Below are 16183 nucleotides of genomic sequence, written 5' to 3'. Positions count from 1 at the left end.
CTTATTTTTTATTTTTTTTTTTTGTGCTCCCCCTTTTTTTTTTGACTTGAGCGGCAGAAATTTTGCCCTCAAGTCCCTGCTCTGTCACAAAAGATCTGTCACAATAAATGCAAAGACCTTTGCTTGAAGTGTTAGTATTTACTACGTTCAGAGTCAACAGCACCTGAATAACAGTAAAAAAGTACATTTTACATAACTCGTTTACTTACTCAAAACCTTTGATGGCAAGTGCAATTTAACCACAATGAACAACGTTTTTCCCTGAGGTACTTGCACTTGAAAAGAGCCGCGTCGCCGCCTTCCGCCATTTTCGAATATGACGCCTCCTCTCCCGTGGCCTCATGGGATAGTAAAGTGTCCATCGTATGCATGCTACGGAATTCGGGCGGAAGTAGTAGGTCATCCGGGTACTTCTCGCCTACTGTTTTTCGAATACTATGAATTCGGACATACTACTCGCCTCGCATACTGTTTTTTTGCATACTGTATGCGATTTCGGACGCAGAGCGAGTCAAGTCTCGAGTCATGTGACTCGAGTCCACACCCCTGGAGTCTTGCAGCTTTAGATAGCAGCACAATGGCTGTCTCAAACACACACCAACATACAAAGGTGCACAAACATGGTCTGAAAGCACCAGGAGGCTGGATGTGATGAATTGAATGGAAAGACTGTCCTTTCCAGCACAGGAGTGTTTCAGTGGCACATCCTGCTCCTGTAGAGAGAGTAAGAGAGACCCGGGCTGATCAGCAGTTCTTAGTTAATTAACACCAGATGTCTACCAGCTGTTGTGCCTCCCCTACCTTTGCACTCTGTACAACCCTATCACATCTTATAGGGGTTAACATGTTTGAAAGCACATATAGCAAACATAGGCAGAAAATCAATAAACAGTAGGCACACAGTGGATATAAAATAAGATATTTGCCATAGATGCAAGCTAGCAGATATGTATCTACAAAAATGACTTTGAAATTGCTTGGCTAATTAGGGTCAACCTATGTAACTATCTATAATTACACTAATGCACAATAAAACAGATTTCTTTGCTTTTTAGATGTAAAGACACTATTGGTCTTCTTGCTGAGTATTTAAAAATGAGTTACATTAAATTATAGCTACAAAACTCACTAAAAGGTCCTTTTATGATTGTCATTACAAGTATATTAGAAACTGCCTAAGATCAGTTAGAAATGTTCTAATATATGCAGTAGACAGATACCTGTAGAGGGATAGATAGATCGATTAAAACTGTATAAAATAGATTTGTTGTGAGTTTGACTCCATCAGCATAGCACAAATGGAGGGACATGCGTCCATACATCCCACCCACGGGGATAATGACATCTCTCATTTGATTTGACATCCATGCGCCTCAGCAGCCTTGCCTGTTAAAATCCTCTCACAATTTGGAACAGTAATTAATTTCTTAACGCTTTCTGTGGAGCCTTAAAGTTTTATAAAGAATAAAAATTTCTGCTCCTCTCTCTCAGCCGCGATGAACAGAACAAGCTCTATTAATAGGCTATTCTTTATCTGCTCATTAAGAAATCAATAGGATGCGTCCACATTTGAAACAGGATGTAACCTTTGCGCCTGAGACTGATCTGATATCATCAGAAAATCCTCATATCTTGCATGTGTTCAATTACAGCTGCCGCAATACTCCAAAGAGTCTACTTACAGCTGTGTGGGAGCGCGACTGATAAGTTCGCAATTGAGTCAAACTCACAATTAAATCCATGAATGTCCCACACAGAGACTGAGACAAACCCATGGCATTGTGGCTTGTTTATGTGACATGATTTTAGCATTGGTATGGCTGCGAGTAATGCAAGCAAATGAGCCAAAGCGTGTGTAGTAAATCCACACTAAATCTTTTTCTCTTTTCTGTGTGTTTCTTTTTGCTCTTTGGAGTAATCCCATCATTGTAGAGCATTTCCAGTGTGGAGCGTTTATCGCGAGTACTTCCATATGCCGTTTACATGCTCCTAGCCTGTTTGCACACAGCTGCTAAGCTATGCAAATAGCAACACAAACTCAACACGTCTTAAATGCTAGAAATGAATGCATGATAAATATGTGTGAAGTGAGATGGGCGGTTTGAATGGGAAAAGGGAAGGTGAGGACATAAACGTGAAAGACATTGCCTAGTACATATTAAAATGGTTAACGCTTTAGAATACTAGAGTACATCATTAATAAATAACTGCACAGGATGAAATGAACACACAATATTAGGGAGGGCAAGAACCTTCACTGCTGAAAAATATAAATCCAGATTCCCACAATCCTCTGTGGGGATTTGCAAGATGGATGCTCAACTTTTTAGCAGTTGGAGGCCCTGAGGCAGTACACCATAGTGGTCCTCCCTAATGTGATATGGTAGTTCTGTTTTCCAGTAAGAGCAAAAAAATGACAAAAAAAAAACAAAAACACATGTTGGTGCTGTTAAATAAGTTGTATAATGCCCACAATCTGCACAGTATATAGCATGCAAGATTTATGAATGTGTAAAATAGCCTTCGGTTAAAGTGATAGTTACTCCAAAATTAAAATGTTGTCGTCACCTTCAAATGACGACATTCAGTTTTGGCAAACTATCCTTTCACTAAATGTTTAACTAGTCCCTGTGTTGTATAATATCCTTGTAGATGTGCACAAAATCGGAAGCACTAACATGTTAATTCACAAGTGAGCTTAAGGAGTTTTTATTGGAACTTCAAAAAATGGAACACCGCTAAGTCAGGGATGAATTTTAATCTCATGCAGCGCAAGAGCAATCAATCTTTTCAATTCAATCTGTCCCTCGGCTCTTGGGAATGAATTCAGCTCAGTTTCATGTATTTTATCCCGTTCCCAAATCAAACAGTCTGAAACGACAGCATTACAAGTGAGAGAAGAACCTCTTTGCCTTTGTGGGTGGCTGTGTAGATCGGCGGTATAAGAACTACAGTCATATGAATAGCAGACTAGATTGAAGCTTGAAGTGTGGGCCATTATTTGCCATAATGAGTGTGCTTTGCTGGACTTAAGCTGTTCTGTTCTACAAGACCCTTAAGGCAGATTTACACTATCTGTTCATGCAAGCGTCCATCTCATCTCAGCCCAGACAGATACTGGAGGTCATTATAGCTTTACTCAGCAGAGGAGACACTGTATCCTTAAGAATAAACATGAACACATTAAACGGAAGATTCAAAATAGCAGAGATATATTTCTGGAGCACAATTGTGCAATCTGACGCCATGTATAGATAAACAAAGAACTATCTAACTCATTTGTGTATACAAGTATTTGATGTGGGCAGTCAAAGGATCCTCTTACAGCCCTCAGAAATACACCAGAAACTAATTTAAGACCTTTGAGTGAATATAAAGCACATTGCAGCCAACTTCATGGCATCTTTGACCTCCACAATTCGATAAAGTCTACTTAATACATTGCTTTACTCAGTAGCTGAATTCCCACTCACTTCCACTCAATCTGCAGTATTGCTATAGAGATTTGTTTGAGCTTGTGTTTTCTACTTTTATAGTTCAATGGTTTGGTCAGATGTTACATGTTTCCCCTTGGCTGTTAATGATATAAGCACCAGCATTGATGTTTGTTCTTTTCCAATTATTCAAACAAATATAATAAATACATTATCTGTAATGGAATTAAATCAATTCAGAATTGCATATGTAAAAGTAACATGGAAAAAAAAATGTAGATTTTAAAATGGGCATCAAGTGGAGCATTTATTAGTATTACCATGCATAGACTCAACATAGGGCTGGGAATCAACACAGATTTCCTGATTACGATTCATAAGATTTCAATTCAAATTGTATTGGTTCTTGATTCACTAAAATAACCAGTTCATAAGAGTAACTGCTTTGTGAATCAGGCTACACTGGTCTCGTATGTTTTTTATTCACTTAAACGAGTCATTGTTCTTAAATCGGACTGCACTGGTCACACTTTCTGCCTGCAGCCCACGAGGACCACTCAACAGAAAGATATTGCAATTGTATGTGGTAGACACAATGCTTCTTACAGAATCGCATTCAGTACAGATGGTAAATTCACATTCACACCTCAGGCAAGATATAATTTATTTTGCTGTGTCGCTGAAGATTCATCAATGGTGAGTGCTGAAAAATGGCGCAGGACACACAGATACGGGGAACATTCGAACATTATTTAAACCCAGACTATTCTTTCAGCAGAACAAAGTGACATGGATGACGGGAAGTGCTGTACAAATACACACTCACAGTAAAATCTTATAATAAGAATACCTATTGGGATCATTAAAATTACGATCACAATCAGTTGGGGAAAATTTACTCAGCCATACTTAACAAAGCAAAATTATTCATGTGAAATAGGACCTATATACTTAATAAGCTTTTAAAAGTCTCTTTGATTATTTTAGTTGAATTGTATTATTAGTACTACACGTTTTCCCTGCTGTCCTCAACCCTATCAGAACAGACCTGTGTCGATTTATTTATTTATTTATATCGCACTGCTGTTTCTTCTCTGCACCTGTTTCTGTCTCACTCCGGCTTAGCATCCAGTCTCTTATCTTCACTCTCTGCTTGTTCAAATGCCATGATGACACTGGTAGTGCTGCTACAGTGGGTTAAGAAGCCAGTCAGGTGTCAGGTTTCTCTGCAGTCACTCCTTGTGCTCTGAATCACTGACACCGCACCTCTGCTGCTGCCGATACAAAACATCCCCACGTGTCAGCAGTTCTTTCCTTCTGTCATATTAATCTGCCGCTGAGTACATTAAAATGTGACTTTGGAGTAAGCACTCGGTATATTGCTGTCTGTAAAATGCCAGAAAATGTTAGATGAGATGAGAAATCCTATCAGGTCAGAAGGAATGTCTGCTGTATTACATTTCCTTATTCAAGGACATAACCTCTAGCGTAGAGCCACGCTGAACAACCTGAGAAGGTACAGCACATCCTGTATTAACTAAGCCACTGATTCGCTGATTCATGAAGTAACAAAAGTGACTATAGCTCCATCCAAAATCCCATACTCTGAATAGGTACTTTTTTGTATACTTACTTCACAACCATTAGAAGGTATGGTCTAAATGCATAGTATGAATGTGTGTGGCATGAATGCAATCCAGACCTATTACATTTGTCATGTTGTCATTGCCATGTGACCAGCGTCGGTTGTGTCGCTTCACTGCCGTTCACAAATCGTTATAGTAAAGTGTGCATTGGATGCACACTTCAGAATCTCGCAGGAAGTAGTCGGTCACTAGGGTTTCGCATACTGTTGAATAGTGTGAATTTTGACATATACACTTTTCACACATTGTTTTTCACCTACTAGATGGTATAGAGAAGCATGCATATTCAAATGCAGCCTGTCTTTATAAAAGAGTCTTTGAATCATTCACTACATCGATTTGTTTAAAAGCGTTACTTTTTAGTAACAAAAGTGACTGTCTTTATAAATGAGTCATTGAATCACTCACTCAACCGAAAGAAACAAGTCATTATACCAGTCATTCATTCAGGAACAACCGTCTGACTTGTGTAATATTACATTTGCTTTATAACTGCATATTCTCCTTTTGTTGTCTGCAGTGCTTTCCAACTGACATATTTCAAAGAAATCATGCTGTAAGTAACACAATGACAGTTTTACTTCCATATTTACTTCTAGGATGTGATGGCCGGTTTTTATGGGATGTAATGATGTGGAAATTAATGCACTTTTTAAGTCCTAGTCAAATGGATCTGCAGTCCCTGGTGGGGTCAATGCTGGCATGCCTCCATCAGAGACTGTCTTTGTTCTTATAGTACATATGCAGCAGTGCAAAATAATGTCCAAGAGTATAAAGGAGGGTTTTTTATGGCTGGATGCTTCACTTTGAAAGGGCCATTCTGAAGCCATAAGCCAGTAAACAAGATTTCTTTCTATTAATCTCACAGATCCTTTAAGCTGTGGTTGTGTTTTCCGGTATCCCTGGCCACAGAAAGGAATAGCATCATAGTCCATGTATATCCATTCAGAGAATATCTCCATTCATATAAGCATGTTTTGTCATACATTTGTCATGTGTTCATATAAATGCAAGTTCTCTAGTTAGTATTGTCATCCATGTTTTAGTGAGTTCCACAGAGATGGTGCTAACGGCTGTATACTTTAATTACCTTTATGTTCAAGTGAGGCATCAGTGTAAATCAACATATTATTGTGGCTTGCAGTAGCACACCTATGGTTCAGAGCATGTGACAGCAAGCTAAAGGACAGAATCACTCACATCATCAGTCTGAGTAATTATGCAATTAAGAGAGCAACAGAGCTGTATTGATGTTTGCATAGGAAATTGCATAGGGCACCATTTCATGTGTCGCAGTGTAAATTATTTTAATTGGTGTGGTAAGGTCTCGCAGTTCCTGTGGTTGATATTGACAAATGGAGAACGTCAGGAAATGTGTTCCTACCTCTCCTTATCGTGGTAAATGAATTTGTTATTTACCCATGTTACATAAACATTAGTTTATTATTGTGCTACAACATAATCTACCTTTCAAAAGGTTGGGATCTGTAAGACTTTAATACATTTATTCAGCAAGGAAGCATTTAATTGATCAACATGTTACAAAATATCTCTATTTGAAATAAATTCTGTTTTCTATTCATAAAAAGAATCAGTTTCCACAAAAATATTAAGCAGCACAACTGTTTTTAACATAGATATTAATAAGAAATGTTTCTTGAGCACCAAATCAGCATAAGAATGACTTCTGAAGTATCATGTGACACTGAAGACTGGCATAACGGCTCCTGAAAAATAATTAAAATTGTAAAAATTCACAATATTGCTGTTTTACTAATCAAATAAATGCAAATAAAGTTTTGAATTGTATATGTCAGTCCACCCTAGACTAAAAACGAAAACTGTGGTTGGTCACTCAATGTAACACTATATGTAACTATAATAACACAGTCTGTTCCTGTCTAAGGCAGGTCTTGGCAAGAATATGTAGCAATGCATAACATACTTTATGCCACAAGACAATACGAAAGAGACTAGCAGAGAATAGACCTTTAACATGTAATTGACCTTCAGAGAGTGTGAACCTCCTGTCCAACTTTCAAAGGTCATGTAACTTATCTTGGATGATAAGAGATTCATAACGCTGTTCTAGGAAGAAAAAAAAGTGAATAGGGTCTTAAATGACTTTCACCATTACAAAAACAGATTAGCTATCCTTATATAATGAACACTTGTGTTCAGGTTAATCTATGAATTTAGCATTAAGAATTCTAAAATATGCAGCTTCAGAAAGGAACAGGAATGTAAAAGGAATAGTTCACCCAAAAATGAAAGTAATTGTACTCACCTTGTTGTTAAAAATCTGTATGACTTAATTTGTTCTGTGGGTCTTCAGTTTACTATGTATTACTGAATGGTGCTAACAGAAATAATGTTACACCTGGCCTAGTTTCAGATAGGAACATACACCTGTCTGCTCACTCCTTATTAAAACCCACACCAATTAGTCTCCATCTGGGGGGTAAAAACTCTTTTCAACCCCAGGTGATTTCCCTATGGTTTAATTAGCAAAGATCTAATTCATAATTCGGAATTTCTTTTTCCAGCATGTCCATGTATATTATTGGAAGCTGTGACTCAGAAAAGTCCCAAGAGTGAGAATTCCTCAACATCTACCTCATTAGACGGCCTCCACTCTGTGCTTTCTCCCAGTTTGATTAACTTTTGAGTTAGCAACTAAAAATGCTGTGATCAGTGAACTGAAGATCAATGCTGGAAGGCTATTATCAGCATCCACACAACAGCTCCGTTCAGCTGAAAGTCTCTTATTAGGGAGAAATACTTGGGGTTGTGCTTCAATGACCTTTGACCATGTGATGACTAAAATACTTTGGTCATTAGTATATTAACATGATCATAGACAGCCCACGGCATGAAGTATGAGGCATCATACAGCTGTATTTGCTATAATGAAAGCATAACAGGGTTCATGTTTGTCTGAATCTGTAGTCTTCAAAGATTAAGATACAGTATGTGTGTATTGATATTGTGCCTATTTACAGCATCAGGGCCAGTGTCCACTATAATGAAAAGCATGCATAATGGCATATTACTGCACATGCTTTATTACTTTCACTTTAACAGTGGTAAATCAATGGTAAATGGATATTTCATTATTTCTAAATGGCTGCGCTTTATTTAAGCCTCTAAAAAATGGAACAAAGATTTCTGAAATTCAGTAAAAAAAAAATTAGACGCGTTAGACTTTGATCTGCATTTTGGACCACACAAGCTTTCCAAAAGTCTCATGTGAAAAGCAAGCAGATTTACACAGGGTTTTATGTTACTGAAGTCTAATTGGCAGAGACATAAAAGAAAATCTGCTATATGGCAACAAATCAGTTTTTCTCAAATGAATCTGTTTTTTTTTCTTGGTTTTAAGCAATGTTGTATGTGAAGACAGTTTCTTGTTCTGTCAGAAACATTTTTTTTTTCAAAATACATTTAAAAGGGTTTAATAAACACAATGTTGATTAATATGGCTCAGAGTCTTCATAAATATCTCAGATCAACACAAGAGCCATCGTAACTAATCCACATCAGTCTGGGCACCAATTCCAGTTGCTGCTATCTCTGGCCTCAGCCTGAATTTTGTGGCTGGCCCTTCAGATTACAATCTGCAAACTGAAAATAAATGGAATGGTGGAAGGAGGACAGGTCTTGGTGCTGGTTTTCAGTGTGACATGGCCAGCCTGAGGCTAGCCTTTGAATCTCTAGTCAGTGCTGAGCTAGTACGCTGAAGACAGGACTCTCACCATCAATCACATCTATCTCGGTGCAAATGACTTAGACCTACTTCACTTACCCTTGCTGAAAAAATACTCCCCTCTAAATCAAAGTGGGAATAGCATTTCCTCCATCTCCTTCTGGCTGATTAGGTTATTTAACAACACTGAGCGGAGCAAAGTATAGAGCTGATGCATACAAATGCAGAGATGTTAATCTGTGTACATAGCGCCATGGGGCCATGATGGAGCTGTTCACTATGTCCAAGAATTATGATTAAATGTTTAAAGGGGTCATATGACAATAATGATCTTTAAAAAAGCATCATATGACCCCTTTAAGAACTTCATTGACAACTTGTAGAAAACATATACATACCTATATACTCAAACCTCTCAATGGCAGTGACTGATTAGACAGATCTGATTAAATATACAGAGAGACTGCCAAACTATAGACCATGATAGATAGACAGACAGAGAGACAGACAGACAGAATATTGTCTTTAATGATAACTTTAATTTCTGATTTACTAAGTGGCATTTGTATATCTATGTGTTCTGCCTCTCCCAGACAGTCACACAGTCACGTTTCTTAAAGGGCCAGTGTAACATTTAACCAAGGGATGAGAGCAGCATTAATACACACCGTATGTGCAGTACACTTAATCCAGGGCTTGGATAACCAGTCTTGAGACTGTCATGTCAACCTTTTCCACCTGGTTACATTTATTAACAGGAAGTGATTGCAGTCTTGTTGTGATGAGAACCTTATGAAAATTAACCATAAAAAAAATAAACATGGTTACTATAGCTAAACCATGGTAACCACACATTTAACCATGGTCTTCCTACACTAACTATAGTTTAACCATGGTATTTGTAGTAAAACTGTGGTTATACAAATGGTAGCCTAATCAATGCGCTAAAAAAAACATGGTTACTACACTTTTACTATAATTTTTAGATTAGATTAGATTCAACTCTATTGTCACCGTGCAGAGTACAAGTACAGATCCAATGAAATGCAGTTAGCATCTAACCAGAAGTGCAAATAACAGAGTATATAAATAAATATAGATTATGTGTATATACATTAAGCTTTATGACATATAGTGCAAGTTATGAGGTAGGAGGGCAGAGACCAGCTCAATGCAAATGACTGTACATACAACATAGGGTGCAAGGAAAGTATAAACAGAAGGTGTATTATACAGTGAGTATAAACAGAAGGTGCATTATACAGTGAGGTACGTAAATAGCATATGTTTATATATGGCCAATGACCATAACAGTGCAAACGGCATCCGGAGGTAGAAATGTGCAAGGGAATGCTCATTCCCTAGATAGATAGATAGATAGATAGATAGATCATACAAAACCGCCTTTCACTATGAAAAACACTGGAGATATTCATCTGTTCATTTGGAGGACAGTTACTACTGGTGTCAAGCTTGCACTTTTTAGTCTTCATCTTTGCTGAGATCATCAGGTAAATGGGCTCTGTGAATATCAATAATGACCTGTCAGGCCACCTTTCTTAGCAGCGTTCTAAGTCATTACTGGGACACGTACAAAGCGGGGAGCAGCGGTCAGGAAATGAGTGAATATATAAGCAGGGACAGAAAATGAGCTGGACGGGGCTTTAATACGTTGTGCTGTATTCCATGCTCTCAGGTCTGGGAGTGCATTCCAATTAGCTTGTTCAGAGCAGGCGCAGCAGAAATATCAGCATTCATGAAAAGTTGCTTTATCAACTCCATCTTTCATTACTGAGATTAAAAATCCCTGGGCCATGTAACTCAAAATCCTCTTGTAAGTGATGGACACTGCGCCAGCTTTTCTGCTTACAAACTTAGTGTGAGGTTGACTGAGGTGAGTGACTCTAGCACCTCTGAGAGACCACAACTATTTTGGAAGGTTCTCATCACAATGGGATGGTAGTTATTGACATGCAGGCATTCTGTTTACAGCTGGTTAAGTGTGGGTTGATGCATAACATTGTCAAGGCCACCCTGTCATACAGGGATTGATTATGATGTGTGTGATTTAGACTGCGTTATTTGGCATTCTAACCTTGTTCTTCTGGCACTTTCAACAACTACGACTTTTAAAGCATTTTGTAGGTGCAAATACCACATAGTTTTAACTATTACCTGACATAAAATCAACCTAACATAAAATGTAGCTATTTTTATTTCTGTATCGCTCCTCCTACCCTCCTCCCATTTTTCCTGGTCCTACCTCAGAGGTCTTTACCCTTTAGCTGTATCTAACAATTACAACCATAAACATTTTTGTTATACCATAATCCTTTGAAATAATATTATATTAAATGTCAAATAAAATAGTAAAATTATTTTTAATGATTAACTAATTGTAATGACCAAATGCATAATAATCATATCTTTTTTTGATTTCCACCCCATTACAAAAATTCCTAAAGATTGTAACACCCCCAAGAAGTGACATTATATGGACATTATTTGCAGCAGGACATGTAAAAAATATATAATAATAATAATAATAATAATAATAATAAATTACATTTCCTTTTTTTTTGCCAAAATTTGCTAGCCTTTCTCTAGTCACAGCTCAATTCAAACTAAATGGGCACCCCTCTTTCTTTCAATCCTGTTATACATTTTGTTGTCATTTTTTATTTCATTATATAGCCTACATTTTGTGTATAATTACATTTAGGGGTGTGCGATATACATCGTCTGCGATAATATCTAATTGCTGTTTTAACGATGTGCGATTTGACATTATCGAGTATATTACAAAAACCAAACAAAACACACCTACAGAGTGCACGCATACGTGACGTGAAGTCTAGTAGGTTAGACTAGTGCGCGTGCGCATTTTGAGTGCGTTCTTTTACTGCGTGATTCAGTCTATTAAAATGCATTTTGAATCAACACAAAATTCAAGCAACCGTCAAATGATTCGGTTCAATCGCAATGACTCACTTATTAACAGTGACTTGCTGACACCTGTTGGCGGTTTTAATTTCACATTTAAAGTATCTTTTCATTTTTTAACATTTTTTAAAAATCATTTCAAACTTTATTTATGCATTTGTAACTGCAGGTTAAATCATTCCATGTCCCTCAGTGTGTAAATACATCTAAATGCCACTTCAGATGCAGCTTCTGTGTTTCCTCTGCATTGCAAAGATATATTTTGTTGATACTGATTTCATTTGCCTGGTAAAAGCCCAAAAGTCTTATTCTAACCGACTAGATTAAATGTAAGAATTTGACTCAAAAGATGATCCACACTTTTAGAAAATAAAAATGGCTTTAAAAAGGTCAAAATGCCCATAAAAGGTAAAAATCAACTTACTCATTGAAAAAAGATTAGCTACTTTCTATCAATGCTGTGAACTGACCACCACACAGAATATAAAGAATATCAAAAACATTAGGAGTCAACTGTCTACGATAGTCCTTAAGATGTCAGCACAATAACACTCTCAGCAAAATATCGTCTAATTATTGTTAGATAAAATATCAAGATATCTTATTTTTTTGTCAACATCGCACACCCCTAATTACATTTGTTTGATATTATTTAATGGGTAACACTTTATTTTAAGAACCAATTATCACTATTAACTAGCATTCATATTACTAACATATTGGCTGTTTATTAGTACTTATAAAGCACATATTATGGCTTATTTTGCATGACCATATTTTAGATCCCTTAATGCTATCCCATACATTAACTTAACAACTACTAACAACTATTTACTAACTATTAATAAGCAGCAAATTAGGAGTTTAATTGAGGAAAAAGTCATAATTTATAGTAAATCAATAGTGAGAACTGGACCTTAAAATAAAGTGTGACCATCGGGGTTATAGCCAAAAATGCAACAGGGTAAAGTAATACGGCTGCAAGACTTGTAATCACATATAAAATGAATAGAAAATAATCAGCCCTTTTGATATTTAGTTTGACCTTTTCTGGAGGTCAAAGGGAGAGTTCACTTAAAAATGAAAATTCTGTCATCATTTACTCACCCTTGTGTCAACCTGTATGACTTTCTTTCTTTCTAATCTTCTTTGATTACCATTGATTTGGTTACCAGTTCACACATTTACTTTCCATTGTAAGGACAAAAAAAAAGACAGAGAGAGAGAGAGATTTCTCTAAATATTTCATGATGGCGAGTAAATGATAACAGAAATGTAATTTTTGAAATCTGTTATTTGAAATTTCCATTTGTAGACTTTAAGCACCCCTTTCACTAAAAAAAAAAATAGTTTTATACCCTATTTTGTTCCCTATTCATGGTGCCTTTTGCTTAACTTCCTTTGATCAGTACATAGCCATTCAGTGGATGACATGTCCGTTTGTCCTTGTCCTTTTGTCTTCTTGGGTCACTAACCCTGAATTAAAAATTCAGCATATACACAGAGTGTGCCTAGTCTGTGCGTGTAGAGACTGCCTGTGTGATTTCCAGGGAGCAGCATTATTTTGGTAAAACAGGCCTATTACATCGTTTAAGGCTCTTTTGCCGCACAGCCACCGGAGAGATGAAGCCTCATCTCACATGATAAATTAATTTCACTCATATCAATATTTAACGTCCATGTATTTATTTGCCAAGTAGTCATGTAATAAGTGGGATAATGTACAGTCAGCCTTTCATTATTGCAAAATAAACCCTTTCTGGATGATATGAAGACCTTAATGATGACTGATTATATTATTTCTACTAATAACTGATATAAAAGCTGCTTAAACTTTTTTTTTTTGTTGTAGATATACTGTTGTTTTTCAACCACATGCACTCCTAACCCTGTATTTCTGCTTAATATCAGAAAACACACACACACACACACACACACACAGGGGCCATGCTGCTCTCAAAAAATCAACTCTCTCTCTTCTCTTAAATTTTTCTGCCTCCAGAGAAGCTAAAAATACACTGTCGCTACTGTAGTCAACCAGCATTTGTGCTACAGCCTACACACACAGACAGGCTTGGTTCAAGGCACAGCATCATCATACCCAGCTTTCATATGTGTCTGGAGGGGTTTCAGTGATAATAGTTTCATAACAGAATTATTATTTTCTTAGGAAGAGGTTTGGCACAAAGGACACCTGACAGCTAATTCAGCTGTTCCTGTATTGCAAATATTACCACTGAGATTAAAGGAAAGTGAGAGCAAACAAATGCCGCTCCAAATGCAAAAGGATTCATTTATCAGCACTGGATTGCTCTACTGTGTATTATATTGTGATTTGGGACCAAGAAACATTCATCACTGTAACAGTTGGACAGGAGGTGGAAGAAAGACAGCAAAATAATGGTCTCATCAACTATACCTTGTGGTTGTCTTCTCTGAAATTAACAGACAGAAGCTGCAGTTTGGGTATCAAAGATGTCTGTTTTTTGTGTGTTTTAGGAACTTTGGACCGCAGCATGGGATGCTCTGGGAGCCAACAGCATGGTGGATGACCTCCAGCATGCGGCCGTCACAGTTGGACCTCACGCTCGTGGCCATCCGTCGTTTGTAACTAAGGGTGAGAAGTTAACAATAATAATGTAATCAATAATAATGAATAATAATAAATTTGTTTATTTATTTATAATACAATTTATGTCATTTTTTTCGGTATGTGAAGCTTTAAATATAATATTAAAAGTACTAGTAATAATCGGCCTCAGATGGGTGTGCACTGCTGTCAAATCTGGGTTCTAGAAAAAAAAAGTTAAAAAAAGAAAAACAAGTTTAAAGACATTCAAAAATTACAGTACAAATATGTTTGTCAAAGTGTCAATAAAGAAGTCAATGACATGGTTTATTTTAAATATTATTATTAAATATAATAAGAAATATTGAAAACATTTAAGGTAGCAACATACATTTTTAGGGGTTGTAGGGTGTGAAGTGTTTTCTTAGATCTGTGAAAAAAGAAAAGAAATACAGTGGCTACATGTATACTTCATCCGCAAGAAATTATTTGAAATTGTAAATAAAGTGTAGCACATGATTGAGTCAAAAACTGCTCTACTGCTGTATAAGAGATTAAAAATGAAATACCTTACCTTCAGTGTACTGAGGCCGGTGTTCACAAGACAAGCACTTGTCCTAAATATGACAAATAATTATTCAGTTAAAGGCAAGTTCCTTTTTTGAAACTTACCTTATTATTATTATTGTATAGAAGTAATCAGTCTTTGTCCAGTGGTAAAAATGCAAGCAGTCTCAGCAAATTCGGCGCACAAATTCAAAAAACGTTGCTTGTTGCGCATGCTCTCTAACCTTCCGTATTTCTTCTTCTGTTGTTTTGTTGCACATTAGCAACACATTAGCGCACTGCTGCCTCCCCCTGGTGTATTAATGTCATCGGTTTTGTTGCGGCTACTTGAATATTTTAAGTAAGAGTTACTCATTGCAGCAAGTAAGTTGTTTTATTCGCCTAAAAATTAGCTGTTACTTAATAAAACCGAGTAAGTATAACAACTAAGTAAAGATAACTAATTATATCTAAGTAAGGTAAACTATTGGATTTTACAGTGTGTTTACGGTTTGAATTCCTGTCACGGTGAAGGTAAGATGTAACGTTAGGTTCCGTAGCTAAACGTTTAATATTTGACGTTTTACGATATAAATGTTAAATGACTGACAGCAATATCCAGTGGAGCAAACTCCTACACTTTTATCATTTTTTGTTTGTTTGTTTTTTGTGGTTTTGAACGTTCGAAAATATATAATGTACTATAATTTAGGAGACATGACATGCGGGAAAATATATATCGTGGCCACAAATTAAGAATTTCTTCCCACTACTTATTTATTTGTTCTCTAGTTTCAGTTTAATCATGGCTACGAATTAAGTTCCCTCGTTTTAATCGTGGATTGGAGGGGATTCTGGGGGTTGTTTGCACATGACGTCATTGCTGTGGCGCGAAATACAGGAAGTGATTTTTTTTTCTAATTGCTTGCAGAAACTCAAAATGCCTATGTTTTGCGTTGTTTGTGGATGCTTAAATCGGTCAAACCTGCGTCTGCGGTCGGGAGGAGCCGAGTCGGATAATGCTCCTGTGTGCAAATAGTTGATATAAAAGATAATAACATATTAAGATATTAATGATGAAATATAAATAGATACAGGACTGCCAACTCTCACGCATTCACCATAAGACAATCAGAATTCACTCAATGCCAAACGCTACACGTAGACACAATGTAAATAAGATATTATATGTGCAGTTTATATTTTAAAAAAAAGCTTGTTTGCAATCAGGCTTAGTTGCTTAGCCTATATCCACCGCCTCCATGGCAGGCAAGTATTTCAATTTAGTTGAAAAATCGCTCCTCTTCATAACATCAGTATCACGTCCAACATATGCTGT

General features: G+C 36.7%; 1 protein-coding gene and 1 long non-coding RNA gene across 5 annotated transcripts in view; one reads left to right on the top strand and one right to left on the bottom strand.

The window, feature by feature from the left end:
- The window catches only part of LOC107758242 (galactosylgalactosylxylosylprotein 3-beta-glucuronosyltransferase 1), an 89207-nt gene that overhangs the window by 42876 nt on the left and 30148 nt on the right, over positions 1–16183 (top strand). For 2 of the 4 annotated variants that reach the window (XM_016575934.1, XM_016575931.1), the window contains exon 3: positions 14229–14346. The gene's annotated coding sequence lies outside the window, so the exon portion shown is untranslated. Of the gene's footprint in view, positions 1–14154; positions 14347–15337; positions 15379–16183 lie in introns of those variants that run through there. The other 2 variants (XM_016575932.1, XM_016575933.1) reach the window with 2 other exon arrangements.
- Positions 14481–14949, bottom strand: LOC107758244 (uncharacterized). The gene is made up of 3 exons (XR_001641999.1): positions 14873–14949; positions 14690–14728; positions 14481–14521 (listed from the first exon to the last, which is right to left on the bottom strand). It is a non-coding gene; the product is annotated as an uncharacterized LOC107758244 (long non-coding RNA).

Source organism: Sinocyclocheilus rhinocerous, unplaced genomic scaffold, assembly GCF_001515625.1.
Source record: "Sinocyclocheilus rhinocerous isolate Xijiao unplaced genomic scaffold, SAMN03320098_v1.1 scaffold23, whole genome shotgun sequence".
NCBI classification, from domain to species: Eukaryota; Metazoa; Chordata; class Actinopteri; order Cypriniformes; family Cyprinidae; genus Sinocyclocheilus; species Sinocyclocheilus rhinocerous.
Note: the sequence above shows the minus strand (reverse complement) of the source record. Positions and strands in the feature narration are given on the sequence as shown.